This window comes from Zootoca vivipara, chromosome 14 (assembly GCF_965207765.1).
Source record: "Zootoca vivipara chromosome 14, rZooViv2.hap1.1, whole genome shotgun sequence".
In the NCBI taxonomy this organism is placed as follows: Eukaryota; Metazoa; Chordata; class Lepidosauria; order Squamata; family Lacertidae; genus Zootoca; species Zootoca vivipara.
Window position 1 is genome coordinate 41,322,226 of NC_142597.1, and position 18,928 is coordinate 41,341,153.

General features: G+C 47.0%; 1 protein-coding gene and 1 non-coding gene across 25 annotated transcripts in view; one reads left to right on the forward strand and one right to left on the reverse strand.

The window, feature by feature from the left end:
- BCAS3 (BCAS3 microtubule associated cell migration factor) overlaps positions 1–18,928 on the forward strand; it is a 454,932-nt gene that overhangs the window by 349,496 nt on the left and 86,508 nt on the right. The window lies entirely within an intron of this gene.
- TRNAA-CGC (transfer RNA alanine (anticodon CGC)) lies at positions 10,607–10,678 on the reverse strand. The gene has a single exon. It is a non-coding gene; the product is annotated as a tRNA-Ala (tRNA).

Sequence of the window (18,928 nt, forward strand, 5' to 3'; positions counted from 1 at the left end):
CCCAAACCGAATATGGTTTCAGGGCTAAAAGGGGGTGCTGAATTACCTTTAAAATTTTCTTTCTGCACCATTGCTGTTATTACTATTAATTACCCACTCTTCAGCCTGAGATCCCAAAGTTTTAAACAGTTTAAAATACAACATTAAAAACAAAACAAATTCAAATCACAAGAAGGGGGGAGGTAGTTACAATCCGCGTGGCAGCGTCAGCAAGGTTTGCTCTTCCTCTTGCTACCTCTACCTTTTTACCACGACGTAAGTTCAGCACTACCACCCCATCCAGAAAATTGCAGAAATGATACCCCTACTCCTCTGCCCACAGGATGGGGTTGTGAATCAGATTGGATGGCGATGCATCTCTCTGCTGCTCCGTACTGTCAGAGCTGAGGGGCTATTTGAGTGGGGGGCAGATAAAGGTGCCTGGCAGGCTGCAATTGGCCCCCAGACCTGAGATCCTTCCCTCCATCCCATTTTATATGATTGTTGATTAAAGCACAAAGAAGCAATTACCCCTCTCTTCATTTTGACTGGACCAGTTTAGGTCTGGGTTCACCAAAGCTTTTTTGGGGGGGGAGCTGGGGGCACATTTGGAAATCTGAAACTCCTGTGGGGTTCACATAATGCCCATTTCATTGGGGGGGGGGCTAGAGGGGTGATGCTTCAAAAAGATAGCCACCATCAACCCAACACACACCAAAATAAATAAAACACAACGCTCTCCAAATCACAATCCTCTGCCACAAAGCTAAATCCCCCTGAATTTAAAGGGAGGTGGGGCTTAGTGGGCACCCAGGGGGGTGGGTGAAGGCACTGTGTTGGAGACCCCTGGTTTAGCCAAATAAACTATATTCAGAGTAGGTCTTCCAACTCTCCATTTCAGACTTAGGAGGAGAAAGAGATGGAGGCAGTTTTCATTACACTTGGTTTTTTTGTTTTTTCATCTTTCCAGGCAAATGAGTGTGCCTTAAAATCAACTTTACCTGCAATCCAAATTTACTTTCTTACTCCTGATTAAGTTATGAAAGGATTTCTGTTTTGTTTTCAGAGGGGTGTGGCTAGGGGAAGCCATTCCCATCGCTAAAACGCAGTAGACACAAAGGAATAATATTTAGAAATCCGGTTACTTAAAGGAGCACAGTTATTTTAGCCAGATGTATATGATCTTCTTGCAAGAAGCTGTCATTCCCCACTCCCCCCGCCCCAACTGCTGCCCTTATTTATAGAACTCATTTTCTGGAATCAAGTGTTTTATAGCGAGGTGGAGATTGTAAAGGAGTTGTTTGTAATGAAGTTTCTCTTCGGCCAAAGCTCCCTTCCAGTTTTATATCAGAAATGATCTGAACAGTGCCTTTATGGGGGTGACACTTGAATGAAAGAGGGGATGAAAAAGCCAGTGAGTTAAGGGAGGGGTTGGCGGGGGGAGGACCAGGAAGGCCAAACTGGGGATGGGTGGTGGTGGAGAGAACCTCATAAAAATAGTTGAGATCATTTGCCAGTTATCAAGAAACAGATACTGCTCTTTTATAACAGGGAGCACTCAAAAGTTTCTGCGCTCTTAAAAAGGCAATTAAAACCTTATAACTCCAGAACTATAAACCATTTCTTTCCCCTTCTCCTTTTCATCTGGAACGTCGAGGGCAGATTACAACGCATTAATAATGTTTTGTGTTTAGAGTCCGGGGTTTCTGATGACTTCCAAATGCGAGGCCGCCTTGAAGGAGTCCGGTTTCTCTCGCTCTCTCTTTTAAAAAAAGAGTGCTTGTAAAAAATAAAATAAAAAAGTAAAGCAAAATGTGGTAAGATTGTTATGAAAAGAGAGTGTATTTAGGAAATAGCACTTAGTGGGGTCTCTCTGAATGCTTGCCAGGTCAGGAAACTGAAGTGCAAGGCTTGGCCGACGTTCAGATTACCAACCCCCCCCAGCCCCCAGCTCCTTGACCACACAGTACGTCAAAGAACATGTCACGCGCAAACCAGATCGGCTCTGCCACGCCTACGGACCAGCTTGGCATAGATTTTTTCACATAACCCGGAGCGCCAGAGAGGGAGAGAAAAGAAAGAAAGCATTCCAGAGCGGAGGGAACATTTAAAGAAAAAGAAAAAAAGTACCAGAAATGAATAAATAGATTTATAAAGAAGCAGGAGGAATGGCCTGGGAATGAAACATTAGTTTAGTCTTTTAGGGCACGTTGAGCAGCAGCTTCCCACCACCACCCTGCAGACCGGAACAGAGCCATTTTCAGGCAACACAAAGGGATCTATGGTACACAGAGCAGGTGGGAGGACTTCTGAGGTCTGCTCTGCGTACTTAGAAACCCTGAGGTCCAGCAGCCGGGATCCAGGTGCGAAATAGTAGGGTGAGTGGGAGGAGCCAAGTGCGCAATGGAGGTTCAGGGTGCAGCGAATTTCCTACTGTCTCCCCATAAGCTACACAATGACACCCAGGACAGAATTTGCAGGGCAAGGTGATGAACCTCAGATAGCACCATGGTGTGGGAGAGGGCAGGCAATGGATGAAGATGTGACTTGGGTCTCTGAATGGTAAAGCAAGATTTTTCTAGGGTTGACTTTGTGAGTGGGGGTGGGGGTGCAGTTTGGCTAGCACTGGGAAGGTGGATGGGGGGGGGAGTCATTTGATTCAGTCCACATTTAAAGGCCAATCCATCCAATTTACACTTTTCCCGAAACAATATGAGAACTGACCTTCAGAATTTGCACATACCTGAACTTTGCGGTACAGTTCTCCAAACAAACAATATTTGCAAAAATGCATCTGTTAGGTAGGGTTGCCATCTTCCCAAAAGTGAAAATCCAGACAAAGTTGTTGAGGTCTTTCTTTTTCAAAGTTTTGGGGCTCTGGGGGCTTTTTATAGCCTTTTTTAAAAAAAATCACCCTACTTGCCATGCGTTCGGCTTTCCCCAGGCATTTTGTGGATGTGTACGGGAAAACCCGGACGTATGGCAGCCCTCCTGTTAGGAGAAATTGTGCCTAAAAGTGAATGAAATAGTGAAAATGGCATGCAAAAATATCTTTGGGACAGTTGCTTGTAAAAATGTGTACACTATTCAAAAATGCATATTCATTAAGTGAAATTCGCATGGAACTGCTAGTGACTTTTCAGGAGAGGTCACATGCCAATGTGGGAAGAGTCTGAGACAAAAGTGGGTGTAGCAATTGATGTGACTCTTACCTTCATACATTCCAGCCACACAAATGTACACACACACACACACACACACACACACACACACACACTTTAGTCCTCCATCCAGGCATGCAAAAGCCATTATCAGAGTTCAAAGGCACATTCCAGCCAGGCAAAAGCACTTGAGGATGGCATAGAACAGGGCTGGTGATGGGTGTGGCTTGAGGAGAGGGGTGTGGCCTGGGGAATGGGAGTGGCTTGAGGGGAGTACCAAAGGCTACACAGAGAGTCCTGGAGGGATGCATTCTGGCCCCAGGCTTGCTTTTCATCGTCTGCATAGAGCAGCTTAGTTTGAGTCAACCCCCATGACCTCATCCACTTAAATAATTTTGTGTTTTTAACAATAAAAGATGGATTCGCCTGCCTGTTTAATCATAATATATAAACCACATTGCACAATGTGAATGATGATCTGTATCAACAACAGACATTATTGATAATTTCAAAAAAAAAGTAAAGGCTGCTATGCCCAGACTCGGTTTCATTTGTTTGCTTGGTGACATTTGATTGAACGCCTGCTCAAATTGATATTTATGCATTTTTTTAAAATTTCAATCAATTAGTAGTTACAATATTAAGGGGTGCCCTCTCTTTTTTACTTTTAACTAAAATGCTTTCTACCAAGAAATGGTGGGGATATCCATTATCCAGTGACCTCTTGCATCAAAACACAAATGACAAGTGTTTTGTCCTTCACTGGAATAAAGGTCCGCTAAGAGACCTTCACTGCTTGTTTTCAGGGTTCCACTCAGCCAGCCAGACCCACTACCAGGATAATTCTATTCCATTTGTCCTCCTCGCCCCTTTTTTCTGCCATTTCCCGCCCACCCAGTCAGCCCACATCTACTGAGCATGCTGAGCCCTCCTTTTAGTGTGAATTTTTCCTAAATACACTTTTTTGTATGCAGTTTTGCCTAATGTTTGCATCTCTGCAAAGCAGCTAGTAGCAGTATTACCAGCCCTTCACCACCAGGACTCGGGGCAGGTTACAACAATTTCAAAGTTCAAAATTAAAAACAGTTAAAACAGATTACAGTCGAAGGAATAGGGTGGATCCTTAAAATGCACATCTCAGGGGTCAAAGGCCATGACAAAGAGGTGAATCTTCAGCATTCACCAAAAGCCGGATAGTGAAGAAGCCAGATGTGCCTCCACGGGGAGGGAATTCTACAACTTAGCATTTTTGCATGCTGGTTTCACAAATATATGCACTTTTGTGCACACTTGCCCCGAATATATACTTTTTGTTCACATTACTTGACGGGAGAACTGCATTGCAAAATTCAGAGAAGTGCCCATGAATATGGGGGGGGCCTGCATTTCAGTTTGAGAATTCCTTCCGAAAGTGCGAAATTAGGTAGGCTCATCTTTAAATGCATCCTGAATTGAAATTCTCCCCCATCCCTTGCAATATTTACTACAGCCCTCTGAGTCTGACGAATATTATTCACATGTTGCAGATGTGAGGGTAGAGGCTAGCTGTCTAGGTACTTCATTACAGAAGCAATCGAGCCGGGGACTTCCTGATTTGGAATTTAGAAATGCTTAAATTAAATTGCTAGAGTGCCTGGTTTTAACGTGTGTGTGTGCGTGTAAGAGAGAAAGAGAGATAACAGATGAACAAGGGTCTTAAGTTGTTTCCTGCCTTCAGACAGTAACTCATTAAACCTTTTGAAAGCTTTGAAAATCCAGCCAAGTGTTGTTGCAGTGTTAGCACATTCTCCTCTCCCTAGACTATATACATCTTGGTTATTATTATTTCTACGCTAAACTAGCAGATGTTGCCGGCCAGATTTTAGCTCCTTGAGACATTCCCCACCCCCGAAAAATCGAGACTTTGATTAAAAGCTGAGTTTCTGGTCTTAGCCCAGAAACGCTTAATTGTTCACAAACACCAGATTCCACAACATTCATTGCTCACAAATGTCGCACTTTAGGATCTGTGGGAGTGAAGCTAGGGTACTTGAAAACTCTCAGGGTCTTAAAAACAGTTTTACGTCCATCTTAGAAGGATCCTTTGAGGATTTATTTTATTGATTTTTTTCGTTCATTGCTAAAAGGGATGTTGTGAGGGACGGGGTGGAGGGAGTTGAAAGTTTGAGAACATGTAACCATCTGTGTTGTGGTCGTTCCCCAGAGTGAAATGATAACTCTTGGGAACATAGGAAGCTGCCTTATACAGAGTCAGACCATTGCTCCATGTAGCTCAGTCTTGCCTACACTAACTGGCAGCAGCTCGCTAGCATTTCAGACAGGAGTCTCTCCCAAATCTACCTGGAGATGCTGGAGATTGAACTTGTCACCTTTTGTATGCAAAACAGATGCTCTAATACTGAGCCTGTACAGCCCAGGATCTCCAGCAAGCATGTGCACCAGTTAGAATAGCTTACATGCTTAGCATAAATAAATTTAGCAATACAGTGGTACCTCGGTTTATGAACACAATTGGTTCCGGAAGTCTGTTCATAAACTGAAGCGTTCATAAACTGAAGCGAACTTTCCCATTGAAAGTAATAGGAAGTGGATTAATCCGTTCCAGACGGTCCGCGGAGTAACTGTTCATAAACTGAAGCGAACTTTCCCATTGAAAGTAATGGAAAGTGGATTAATCCGTTCCAGACGGGTCCGCGGAGTACTTAAACTGAAGCGTTCATAAACTGAAACATGGGTGTAATTGGTTCCGGAAGTCTGTTCATAAACTGAAGCGTTCATAAACTGAAGCGAACTTTCCCATTAAAAGTAATGGAAAGTGAATTAATCCGTTCCAGATGGGTCCGCGGCGTTCATAAACCGAAAATTCATAAACCGAGGTGTTCATAAACTGAGGTTCCACTGTACAATTATGAGTTGGTGCAACCGGTCTACCTTCTAGGTGTTGTTGGACTCCAGCTCCCATCAGCTCCAAACACCCTGCCCAGTGATCGAGGATGATGGGAGTTGCAATTCAACAAACTCCAGTAGGGCTCAGGTTCCCTTCTCGTGGTTTACAGTACAGCTGCCCAAAAATTGCTCTGAGTTGGTTGGATTTTGTAAACGTTTTCAACGGTGTTGGGGGGAAATACCCTCTTTTTAAAAAATACTTCCACACTCCTTGCTTATTGTTTGATTGCCCTTACTTGCTCTCACTCAGTGATCTTCATGTGCCATTAGTAATGTCATCACAGCTAATTCAGTCTATTCTCTTATTGGGTGTCACTGCCCACGTGACTATTCCAGGGAGAAGGAGTAGCTGGGGTTGTTGGCACTTGTTGTTTAGACGCTCTTCTCCCTTCTTCGTTCATCCTTGCTTTCCCAGCCCATTGCCTCATATGCCCAACTGATCTTTAGTCCTATTGGCTGTGTGACCATGCAATCTAATATTTATTTATTTATTTATTTATACATACATACATACCCCGCCCATCTGGCTGGGTTTTCCCAGCCACTCTGGGCGGCACCCAACAGACTATTAAAAACAGAACAAAACTTCAAACATTAAAAACTTCCCTAAACGGAGCTGCCTTCAGAGGTCTTCTAAAAGTCAGATAGTTGTTTATTTCCTTGACATCTGATGGGATGGCGTTCCACAGGGCGGGCGCCGCTACCAAGAAGGCCCTCTGCCTGGTTCCCTCCTGTAATCTCACTTCTCGCAGTGAGGGAACCGCCAGAAGGCCCTCCTTGGAGCTGGACCTCAGTGTCCAGGCTGAACGATGGGGGTGGAGACGCTCCTTCAGGTATACTGGACCGAGGCTGTTTAGGGCTTTAAAGGTCAGCACCAGCACTTTGAATTGTGCTGGGAAACATACTGGGAGCCAATGATCTTACATCATGGACACTCACAAGCAAAACCATATGGGTTGACACCACCAAGCAGATATAACAGCAGTGCAGGCAGATGAGGCTCAGGACTGGGGGACGGGAGAAAGAGGACCCCAAGCAGCATCAAAACAACATGAATATTTGGCACAGTGAGTATCCTCCACCACCACCCCACCAGGTAATCTCTTAAACTGTGTCAAATGTGCAACTGCCAAAGTGAATCTTGAAATGGCAGAATATTCAGTGAAATCTTAGATTCCTCCCCCTTAAAGGTAAAGGGGGCCCCTGACCATTAGGTCCAGTTGTGACCGACTCTGGGGTTGTGTGCTCATCTTGCTTTATTGGCCAAGGGAGGTGGCCTACAGCTTCCAGGTCATGTGGCCAGCATGACAAAGCCGCTTCTGGCGAACCAGAGCAGCGCACGGAAACGCCGTTTACCTTCCCGCTGTAGCGGTACCTATTTATCTACTTGCACTTTGACGTGCTTTCGAACTCCCCCTTACACGCACACATAATTTCCAACAACCTTTTGTGGGTTGGGCCTAGAAAAAAAGAGAGGACAACTGGTTGCAAGTCTCTCAGGAACCTTGCAGCTTGAATGGAGATTTGAACCCGAGTCTCAAGTTCAAACCTTCTGCCCGCTACATCAGACACAATTAGGGTGGATGGCTCAAGAGGCTCAAACAGCAGTCCCAGATTTGCTACCCATTCCTCCTTTTCAAAACAAACCTCATTTACGGGCCAGCTGGATATACTGCAAAACTTCTTTATTTCCTAGAGACACCTATATGTATAAATTAGCTTATACAAAATAATGTGCAGATTTGCACCATGAGCCTGTCCATCCCCCTCCCCAGTGCCCAGCAGTTCCCCCTGGACTGCACCACACCGATCATGGGAATGTGCCCTGTCAGACCCACACATATTTCTACATCGGTGCAGGCGGAAGAGAAGGCGCCTGGGAGAAATTCTAGGTAGACCTCAGCTTTGCTTTGCTGTGGCCTTTGGTTTCGGACAGACCCGAGTGGTCTCAGCAGATGTATGAGTAAGCACCACATTTTTGCCATACCCCCACCCACCCGCAAATATACATACGCACACACATACAGTGGGAACGTGTTACAAAACATTCTGCCCTTGTTCCCTCCCCCGGGACTCCCGACGAGAGACAAGGAGGCTGACAGCTCTTTTCCTGTTGTAGGTCAGAGCTTCAAGGAACTCTGCAATCTTCCCACCAGCTTTCTTCTCCCCCACCCCTTCTTTTCTCCCTCCTGGAACTCACGGTTAAAATTAGATGTTGGCTGAACTCTGAGGAGTTCACTCCGAAAGCCGTTTCAGAGGCAATTTGTATGGCGGCTTTGCTGCCCGGTCAGTTTTTCTCACAGGACCCGTTTTGGGAAGCCAGTAACCTGGATTGCCCCGACACTTGAGTCATTTAAACGACAGCCGTATCCTTCCCATACATCTGAACTTACAAGGGACCCCCATGGCGTGGTGTGGAGATTAGGCCAGAGATATGCTGGGCTGCCAGCAAGAGGTGCCATAGGTGGTTGTTGTTGTTTAGTTGTTTAGTCGTGTCCGACTCTTCGTGACCCCATGGACCATAGCACGCCAGGCACTCCTGTCTTGCACTGCCTCCCGCAGTTTGGTCAAACTCATGTTCGTAGCTTCGAGAACACTGTCCAACCATCTCGTCCTCTGTCGTCCCCTTCTCCTAGTGCCCTCAATCTTTCCCAACATCAGGGTCTTTTCCAAGGATTCTTCTCTTCTCATGAGGTGGCCAAAGTATTGGAGCCTCAGCTTCACGGTCTGTCCTTCCAGTGAGCACTCTGGGTTGATTTCCTTCAGAATGGATAGGTTTGATCTTCTTGCAGTCCATGGGACTCTCAAGAGTCTCCTCCAGCACCATAATTCAAAAGCATCAATTCTTCTGGGAGGTGGAGAACATGGCAGCCACCAGCCATTAAAAAGAATTTCTGCTGTCACCACCTTAGACCTCTCAACAGGTTTTGCCTCCTCTCAGGGCACTAAAACAAGGCCACATTCACACCGTACATTTAAAATGCTGTGATAACACTTTAAGCAGTCATAAAAGAATTCTGGAAGTGGTAGTTTTTTTTAGGGGTTGCTGGAAACCACAAGAGGGGAATGCTGCCCTTCTGCTCAAATCCTGCTTGCGGATTTCCCATTGGGGCATCTGGCTGGCCACTGTGATAACAAGATGCTGGAATAGATGGGCCATTGGCCTGATCCAGCAGGCTCTTCGTATGTTCTTAAGGGTGCTGGGAGTTGTTAGAAGGACCCTATTCCCTCCGTGGAGCCATGATTCCCAGAGTTCTCAGTGAAGAGGAATTGAGAGTTAAACCAGACCGGATATTGTCGCTTCTGCCTCACAGAGCAGGTGTAAGGATAGAATGGGCTGGTCATGGGAGAGCCGTGTAAATAAACCTTGGTAGGGCCAGCTAGGTTGAAGACAGTTCCCAGCCCAGTGGTGTTTGTGCCTTTCCTTACACCATCTACAATATAGGTGGGGGAACTTGGGCCGAATCTAGCCCTCTAGACTCTCCCCAGGCCACACCCTTTCCACACCAGTGTTTTTGCCTGGCTGGAATGTGTCCTTGAACTCTGACAATACCTCTTGCTCTCTCGCCTGAATGGAGGGTAGAGGGGTGTTTGTGTAATGCCAGGCTTCTGTGCAAAGGGAAACTTGACTTTCAGTGCTCCACCCACTTTTTCCTCTGGCCTCTCCCACCATTGACATACAGCCCCCAGAATGTTGCCCAGAGAGGAATGTGGCCCTTGGTCTTAAAGAGGTCCTCCACCCCTGGAGGACTAAGCTTTTGGTGGTAGTCCTTTCGCTATACAAACCAAGCCCATCTGGAGGAAGGGGTAGAATTTAGGCCACTTTCTTCCCCGCCGCGCCCCCCCCCCATGAGAGAGGACGGAAGAAAGGAAAGCAGGAGTGAAGGTGTTTTAAAAAATGAAATGCGTCCTCAGCAACCCCTGAAATGAAAGCAAGGAAGAGCATCTTGCAAGGATGCATTCCGTGATGTGCTTCCATGCATCAAATTGGGTGTTCTTACAGTGGGGGAGAGGGTGTGCGGACACTATAAAAAGGAGCAAAGTGTTCTGGTTAGCATCTTCAGCAAGACTCTGGGCCTGCCCCTATATAAGCCAACTCCTCCCCCCCCCTCCCTTTTGTGGTCAATTCAAAACTCAAAACAGCTTGTAAATAATTTTACACGCACACACGCACATATATATCTGGTCATTCCAAGTCCAGATTGTGTCAGCTTCTTTTGCTCATTTGCTTTTTCTCATTCACATCTGCTCCCTAGTCTCATTACTCTTCTGTTATTACATTCATTGAAGAAAAGACGGGAACCTGGACTTTGCTCTATTCCGCAAATTCGTTTTTAATCCCTCCATTTTATGAACATGCATTAAAATGTCCGCCAAGCAGGAACATGGGAAGGTGCTGTATAACGTGCCAGATTCATTTTCCATCAAGACCGGTGATGTCTGCTCTGACTGGCAGCAGCTCTTCAGGCCCTCAGGCAGAAAAGCACCTTTCCCATCAACACCTCCCAATCCTTTTTAACTAGAGATGCCAGGGATTGAACCTGGAACCTTCTGCATGCGAAGCAGATGCTCTGCCACTGAGTTACAACCCTTCCTCAAACATTAGTCCATGTCTGCTGAGATAATAATAATAATAATAATAATAATATTTATACCCTGCCCATCTGGCCGGGTTTCCCCAGCCACTCTGGGCGGCTTCCAGCAGAAAAATAAAATACAATAATGGATTAAACATTAAAAGCCTCCCTAAACAGGGCTGCCTTCAGATGTCCTCTAAAAGTCTGGTAGTTGTTTTTCTCTTTGACATTTGATGGGAGGGCGTTCCACAGGGCGGGCGCCACCACCAAGAAGGCCCTCTGCCTAGTTCCCTGCAACTTGGCTTCTCGCAACGAGGGAACCGCCAGAAGGCCCTCGGTGCTGGACCTCAGTGTCCGGGCAAAACGATGGGGGTGGAGACGCTCCTTCAGGTATACTGGACCGAGGCCATTTAGGGCTTTAAGGGTCAGCACCAACACTTTGAACTGTGCTCGGAAACGTACTGGATAAGAATACAGAGCTGCCTTAGGCTGTTTCAGGCCACTGGTCCATCTGCTCTGACTGGAAGCTTCTCTCCAGCATTTCCAGCAGGGGACATTCCCAGTCCTTCCTGAAGATGATGACAGAGATCAAACCTGGGACCTTCTGCAGGCAAAGCATATGCTGCACCCACTGAGCAATGGTCCCTCCTCCATTGGGTAGCTTCCTGCTCTGCATCTTCATATTCATTCATGACCCCCCACTTCCATCTTCAAAAGTGCTTCTTTCTTAGGATAAGTCAGTTTGGGGGAATGTAGAAAGATCTGAGGTGGTGGTGGGGGATTGGTGTCGTGACTGTTGGTGTCCCAAAGGCAGAGATAGCTAGCTTAGGTAAGAAAATTGCTGCTGTTCCCCAATGCAGTCCCTGTGGGTGAAATGGGTAGCCTTGGGCATGGGGGCCAAATGTGGCCTCCGACCCCACCCACCACACCTCGTATGAGGTCCTCGGGAGGTTGCCCAAGTGCCAATACAGCATCAACGAGACGTGAATCTCCCTGTCTGCTTCCGCCTCACCCAACCTTACGCTTCCCTCTTCTCTGCCATTGGGTTTCTTAGGAAGCCCTGTGGGTTGTGGGGAGATTAATTGAATCAATAAACACAACATTATGTTCCAATTTAATGGCGTGATCAGCTATCAGATGTGCTGTGCTAAAACAACATTTTCCTAGGAAACTTCATGGCTAAGTTTTCTTAGGCACAGGGGGCCTTTAATCCCTGGAGGGAACTTGACTCGCTAAATATAACATGAGCAAATATATTTTATGGAGGTGAAGAAAAATAACTTTTCCCGTAGTTTTGGCACGCTATTCCTTCTGCAGAAATATGTATTATTCTTCCCCTTCCCAACAGTGAGTCAGAGACTTTCTGGTAGGCATTTAGCTTTCATAGGCTGCTTCCCGGATTGTGATCCTGTATCCCAGCCGTCCCCAACGGGGGTTGTACCCCCAAACATCAGGAGGGCACCAGTTTGGGGGAGGCAGCTGTATCTCATGAGGACTAGCTGCACCCACTTCTTTTAAAAGCCACATGTGGAGCGGGTTTTTCCGCTTCCCAAGGCAGCTAGCAAGGATGGCAGAGTAATTTGATTCAGCATTTAAAGGTGAACTTTACTCATGTGCACTTTGTGAAACAACATGTAAATCAAGACAGTGTAATTTGCACTTCTCCAAATTTTGGAGGGCAGTTCGCCAGACAAACGATGTGTATAAAAATGCACATACTGAGATAAAGCATGCACAGAAGAGCATATATAGTGAAAATAACCTGACCAAAGTGCACTATGTTGAGGGGAGTATTTTAGGAGAATTTCACACTGAAATGCTGATGGATTTTCATGAGGACTTTTTTTAAAAAAAATTCACAGACAGATGTGGAACTATGGAGGAAACAGTGGGAAATTAGGGGAAATGAAATGGTTCAAATTTGCCTGTACCCAGCAGCAAGTGGTCAGTCTCTGGAAGGTCATGTGCTCCAACATCACTGGCACCATTCATAAGGGGCCCTTGAGGGCCAGCCCCCCATATTTTCAAGAAGGGAGCTGGGGGGGCCCTCAAAATTCTATGGCGATCCTCAAACGACGCCCCAGGAGAAAGATGCTTGGCCCTGCCACATGCTTTTGAGGATCACCAGGTACGTGGCAGGGCGAAGCATCTTCACCCCGTGCATCCCTTTCACAAGGTAAGGCGGCTGACAGGTCGAGTCGGCCTGACCAGACTGGGGGGGGGGGGCCTCACACGTGTGATGTCATGTAAACGTGACAGGCCCCCCAATGTTGGACACAACTCAGTGCTGCTGCTCGGCATCAGGGAGGGCCATTCATTCTCTCTTCACATGGTGCCCTTTCTGTTCTCCAGGCAGTATTGTGGGGGCCTGAGATGCAATTCGATTTACAAACTTGAGTTTTCAGGGGCAGTGATGAAGCTGGCTCTCCTTGAGCCGTCAGGGCTTTGCCGTCACGGAAAACACAAGCTCAGGGAGAGTATTGTAGGTCCACTTCTCTGTTGCAGACAGTTTCCCTGTAAAATCTAAGCAGGAGGTATAGTTTTAATGTATGGAGCTCCTCTTCTTCTTACACCTTGACAAAATAAAAAAATTCCTTCCAGCAGCACCTTAGAGACCAACTAAGTTTGTCATTGGTATGAGCTTTCCGAAAGCTCATACCAATGACAAACTTAGTTGGTCTCTAAGGTGCTGCTGGAAGGAATTTTTTTATTTTGTTTCGACTACATCAGACCAACACGGCTACCTACCTGTAACTAGAACCTTGACAAAATGTTTTCTTTTCCTTACAAAGGAAACTGTGGGCCAATCTTTTCAACCTCACCTTTATGGAAATTTGGCAAAGCAGATGCTCTGTCACTGAGCTACACCCCTTCTTCACTGAAAACATTCAGCCCAACCTTGACATCCCCCCCCCCATAGCAGTGAATGGCACTGCTTGTGTATGAGAGAAAGGAAAGGACTCAAGTGACCAAGCCGTTCCACTCTGCATAGCTGTCCCCCCCACACCTATATGAGTTCTGCTCTTGGTCATGCTAGAGTATGACGGAATGCAGGAAGCAGCTTTTACATTTTATCTGCAAAGCTGATTGTGTTTTGGAGTTTGGGGGGAAAGAGAGGCATCTGTGAGGGATCCAGTCTCTCCATCTGCTGTCATAACAAAGGTTGAAAGTGATTGGTTGGTCGTGCCACGGATGCTGTTTTTGACCACCGTGGGGAGCCTCGGGCAAAGCCCTAGCAAAAAGGCCCCGTATGTTTCCGATCACCGCAGGCTTTGAAGAGTGACACTTTGCAAATTGTGACACACATGTTGTCAAGTGTCTTGCCCACGTGGCAGATGCTTGTGTGTGAATGTTTACTCTCCACCCCTGGGGGTATGTTTGTGTTGAGGCGGACGGCACATTTATTGTGGTCTAGATTGCAAAATATGTTCCTAATTGTACACTGAGGCCCTGGTGCCACAATGGCTGGGAGACGTTCAAGCCTACCCCTCCATCCCTGTTGTGTAACAACCGAGCATGGCAGGTAACCACGAGCCGTGGGTTTGGCCGTCTCTTTCTCCAGAGCGACTAGATGAGAATTGAGCATACACTACACTTCCTCACTTCCCTTTTGACACTCTCCCACCAAGTCTAAATATTGGTTTGCTTGGCCAATGTGGATGCTGGCAAGGGAAACACTCTATTTTTTTCTCCTCCTTCCCCTTTCCTTACCAAGATCTTAATCTCTTTTATCTTCAACTTTGAAAATCTTGCTGCTGAAATCCAAGCGGATTCATGGTGCGTTGGGTGGCTGGCTGGCTTTGCATGTGGTTGTCAAAATGCAACTTGGATTTCTCCCCCATGAAGGTTTATATAGCTGGTTCAAAGGAGGAGGGGGGAAAGTGAACTGGTGGGGGGAACCCTGGACGCCGGATTGAGGGTTGCTTTGCCCACAAGATAATAGCAAGGCTCAAACTTCGGGTAGTACAAACAGCTGTAATTTAGGATGTCGGGAGTGCTGTTTCAGCACTTCCGATCCTTCCAGTCCACACATACAGGGTATTCTAAGCCTTTGATTGGCCCCCACATCACATCTCACCACTAATGGGAATGACAGCTGCTTTATCATGGTCATTGCAGGATGCTTCCCTAGACTGGCTCATTTGTGGGTGAGATTGCAGAGCACAGCACAGTTGGGCATTTTCCAGAGCCCTCGAGACCAGCAGAGGACCCACTGCAAAATTCCCCCATTTCCCACTTTGCACAGGGTAGTCTAGAAGAAGTGGACGTCACTCCGTTGGGACTGGTGACGCACTGCCTCACCGACCTCAGTCCTCCCTTGTCTGTCCTCTTAATTACAACCAGTCTAAGGAGTGGCAGTGCCTATTGGCTTCCTCCTCCTTAGTCTCAGTTTCACCCTTGGAGAACTCAGTGGGAAGGAGGATGGGGACAAAACTAGAATGAGTTGGCTCTGCGTGTCATTAGTTCTCACTCCACCTACTGTTGGCCTCCCTACCTTCTGCTTGAGCATTTCCAATGGGCACCAGCCACAATTGCCCAGAAGACTGAATGCTATGCCTCTTCCAGATTTGGAGTGAGTATGCACAACACCACCCAAAATCCAGGAGCCAGCACTGGTTGGCCTGAAGATCACATCCAAAGTGGCAAATTTCAGGCACAGTTTGGGGAAAGGTAGCAAGTTTTGAGAGCAGAGATGCCCCCACAAAGGTGCCATTCATTCTGTGCCCAGATTCTCTCCAGCAACAGCATGGTTTCTGATGGCAACCTATCAGTTGATTTAGAGACAGGGAAAATTGTTAATTCCCTTTGAGCTCTCAGCGGCGTTCAATGCCATCAACCATGGTATCCTTCTGGAGTGGCTGTCTGAGTTAGGGGTGGGTGGCACCACTTTGTGGTCGTCCCGGTTCTACTTGGATGGTTGTTTGCAGAGGGTGATGCTTGGCAAGTGCTCTTTGGCACCTGCAATGCATGTTCCTCAGGGTTCGATTTTATCCCTCGTGCTGTTTAGCATCTACATGAAACCACTATAGTGGGGGCCATCTGGAGTTTTGGAGTGTGTTGTCAGCATTCTGCTGAGGACACACAACTCTGCTTCTCCTTTATCTCTGCCTGTGTGGCAGTGGATGTGCTGGACCTGGGGGCGGAGAGCAGGAGGGGGCGGGGCTGGCGCGCATTCTGGGGGCGGGGCACACGTTCTGGGGGCGTGGTGCAGGTTCTTGGGGTGGAGACCGCCGTCTGCGGGGACGGGGCGCCCAGCGCGGGTGGGGGGCAGCTGCAATGGAACCCTCGGGATCGCGCTGCCCGGGGCGAAGCGCCCCATTGCCCCTCCCTTCCCACGCCCCTGGTTGGTGGTTCCGTAGTCCAGATGGGTGGGAGGTGACCTCTTCTTGATGGCGTTACACTCCCTCTGAAGGAGCAGATACACAGCTTGGGGGTAATTCTGGATCCATTGCTGTCGCTTGAGGCTCAGGTGACCTCGGTGGCACAAAGTGCCTTCCATCAGCTTTGGCTGGTGGCCTAGCCATGCCCCTATCTGGACAGGGATAGCCTAACTTCTGACGTCTATGCTATGGCAACATCTAGGTTAGATTACTGCAACATGTGATACATGGGGCTGCCCCTGAAGACAGTTTGGAATCTTCAGCTGGTGCAGAATTTGGCAGCCAGCTTGGTCACCGAGGCAAGACAGTCTGAGCATATAACACCAACCCTGACCCAAATGTAAAGGTAAAGGGACCCCTGACCGACTCTGGGGTTGCGCACTCATCTCGCATTATTGGCCGAGGGAGCCGGCATATAGCTTCCAGGTCATGTGGCCAGCATGACAAAGCTGCTTCTGGCAAACCAGAGCAGCACATGGAAACGTCGTTTACCTTCCCGCTGTAGCAGTTCCTATTTATCTACTTGCATTTTGACGTGCTTTCGAACTGCTAGGTTGGCAGGAGCTGGGACCAAGCAACGGGAGCTCACCCCGTCACAGGGATTCGAACCGCTGACCTTCTGATCAGCAAGCCCTAGGCTCAGTGGTTTAACTACAGCGCCACCTGGGTCCCTCGACCCAAATGTACTGGCTGTCAATTCGTTTCCAAGCCCCATTCAAAGTGCTGGTTCTGACCTATAAAACCTCAAATTGCTCAGGACCACAATACCTCGAGCCCTGCCTCTCCTTATATGAATCAACCCAGACCTTATAGCTGTCATCTGAGGCCCTTCTTTGTGTGCCTCCTTCCATGAGAGGTCCGGAGGGTATCAACGCGAGAACGGGCCTTTTCTGCAGTGGCTCCCTGTTTGTGGAATGCTCTCCCCAGGAAGCTTCACCCTGGCGCCTTTGTTACATATCTTCAAGTGCCAGGCAAAAACTTCTCCTGGGTCTTTGGCTAATTAAACCATTTTTGGCCTTTAAAACTGGGGGGGGGGTGTTGTTTGTTACTAAGGTATGTATTTTTGTGTTTTTATATTGTCAACTGTTGTCCTCTGATGAAGAGCCGTATAGAATTTCAATGAAGGGGACCGCCGCCTCTGAATAACATGCCTCTGAAGGTTTGCTGCTGGGAATCCCAAGTGGGGAGTGTGTTGTTGCCCATTGTAAGAACAGGATGCCACGTTAGTTAGACTTTGGCCTGATCCCACAGCCAAGCTCTCCTTAACTTCACATGTTTGTCTGAATGGAAGTGCCTTATGAAAATGCCTCTTTTGATTAGAAAGTTGAGCAGTATGTGAACCCTTTTGCACTGCTCCTGAACTTACACACACACACACACACACACACACACACACACAATTCTTCTCCCCTCCCTCCTCTTTGGGGCCTTTTCTTTCTCCCTGTCACTGCCTTCTCCCCTGTGTGTACATTTTCCAATGGCCAGGGCAACTATTTCCTCCCATAGGCTTCCCTCCGGAGCTAAGAGCCCCATATCTCGAAAAGGGCAGGCGCAGCTTTTCCAAACAGCCAAGCCAGCGACGAAGCAGTTAAAAAAAATGTTAGCACGCGAAGCAGCCAGCAGGAGTTGGTGCTTCGGAGTAAAGGGGGACGCCAGCCTGTCTCTAAACTTTCTGGCCCTCCCCGAGTGCCTAGATGAAGGAAGAGCCCTCCATAAATCACTGGAGATTAGAGTCCCTGTTCCTCCAAGTCGGCAGGCCTGTACTGCTTAACGTCAAAGCCTCACGTATTACTTTAACAGCACTCCTTTTCTTTATTAAATCCACTTGGGGTGGGGGAATGAGAATACAAAAAAAAAAGAACAGAAAAGAAAATGATGATCTTTCCAGTAAATGGGGAGGAGGCCTAAAAGGATTTAGAAAGTATCTCTTAGGTTACATTACGGAGACTAATAACCGTTCGGGGAGTAGGTAACATTTTTTGCGCCATTTCGGCAAACAAACCAAATAAACGGATTGTAAAGGTTTGGTTTTATTTCGTTTTTTCCAGTCGTGCCATGCAGGGGCTGATGTTTTGGGGTATTTTTTTAGCTTGGGAATGGGTTTTTTTCCTCGTAGCGTGCACACGTATTCTTTTGTCCTGCTGTGTGTTGGCAATAGTTAAATAGTGTTTGCAGGTTTTTGAAATTATACAAAAACCTGCTGGACCTGTTTGATCAGTGAGGAAAGTGGGCTGGGTATATATGCCATGATCCCTCTTTCTAACCCACCATTGCCTTTGGGGGGGGGGGTAATCTCATTCGCAGCTCAATTTATGCTTCTAGCACTGATCCAGGAAAAATAATGACAGTGGCATTGGTGTCGGTGTTGCCCTTGTGGAACTCAGCCACGAGGAGGAGGGTAGGGCCAGAACCAGAATGACTTGGCCCCACCCACCATTGACACTGACTCCACCTACTTTTGGTCTCTCTGCCTTCCGGCCTCCCAGTGCCTTTTTAAATTTTTTTTAAAATAAATTTTATTTATATTTTTCATTATTACAGTTCCCAGAACCACATTCACATTGAAATCAACATTTCCCTATCTTTCTTTCTAATAAAACAATCATTTACGACTTCCCTTCTTCCCCTTCCCTGGTTCCTTTGATTTCCCCATCATTCTTGCATATCCTTATATATCCATTTAATTCTCTTTTCCTTTTATTATGCCTTTATTTTATCCTATGTTGTTGAATTTACCTTAATCCTGCTAACGTTTTCCCATATTCACAGTTACTTTCCAAATACTCCACAAAATTTTTCCATTTCTCTTTATATACTTGATCTTCTTGTTCTGCTAGTTAAACCTGCTAGCTCTGCATAGTCTATCATTTTTAGTTGCCAATCT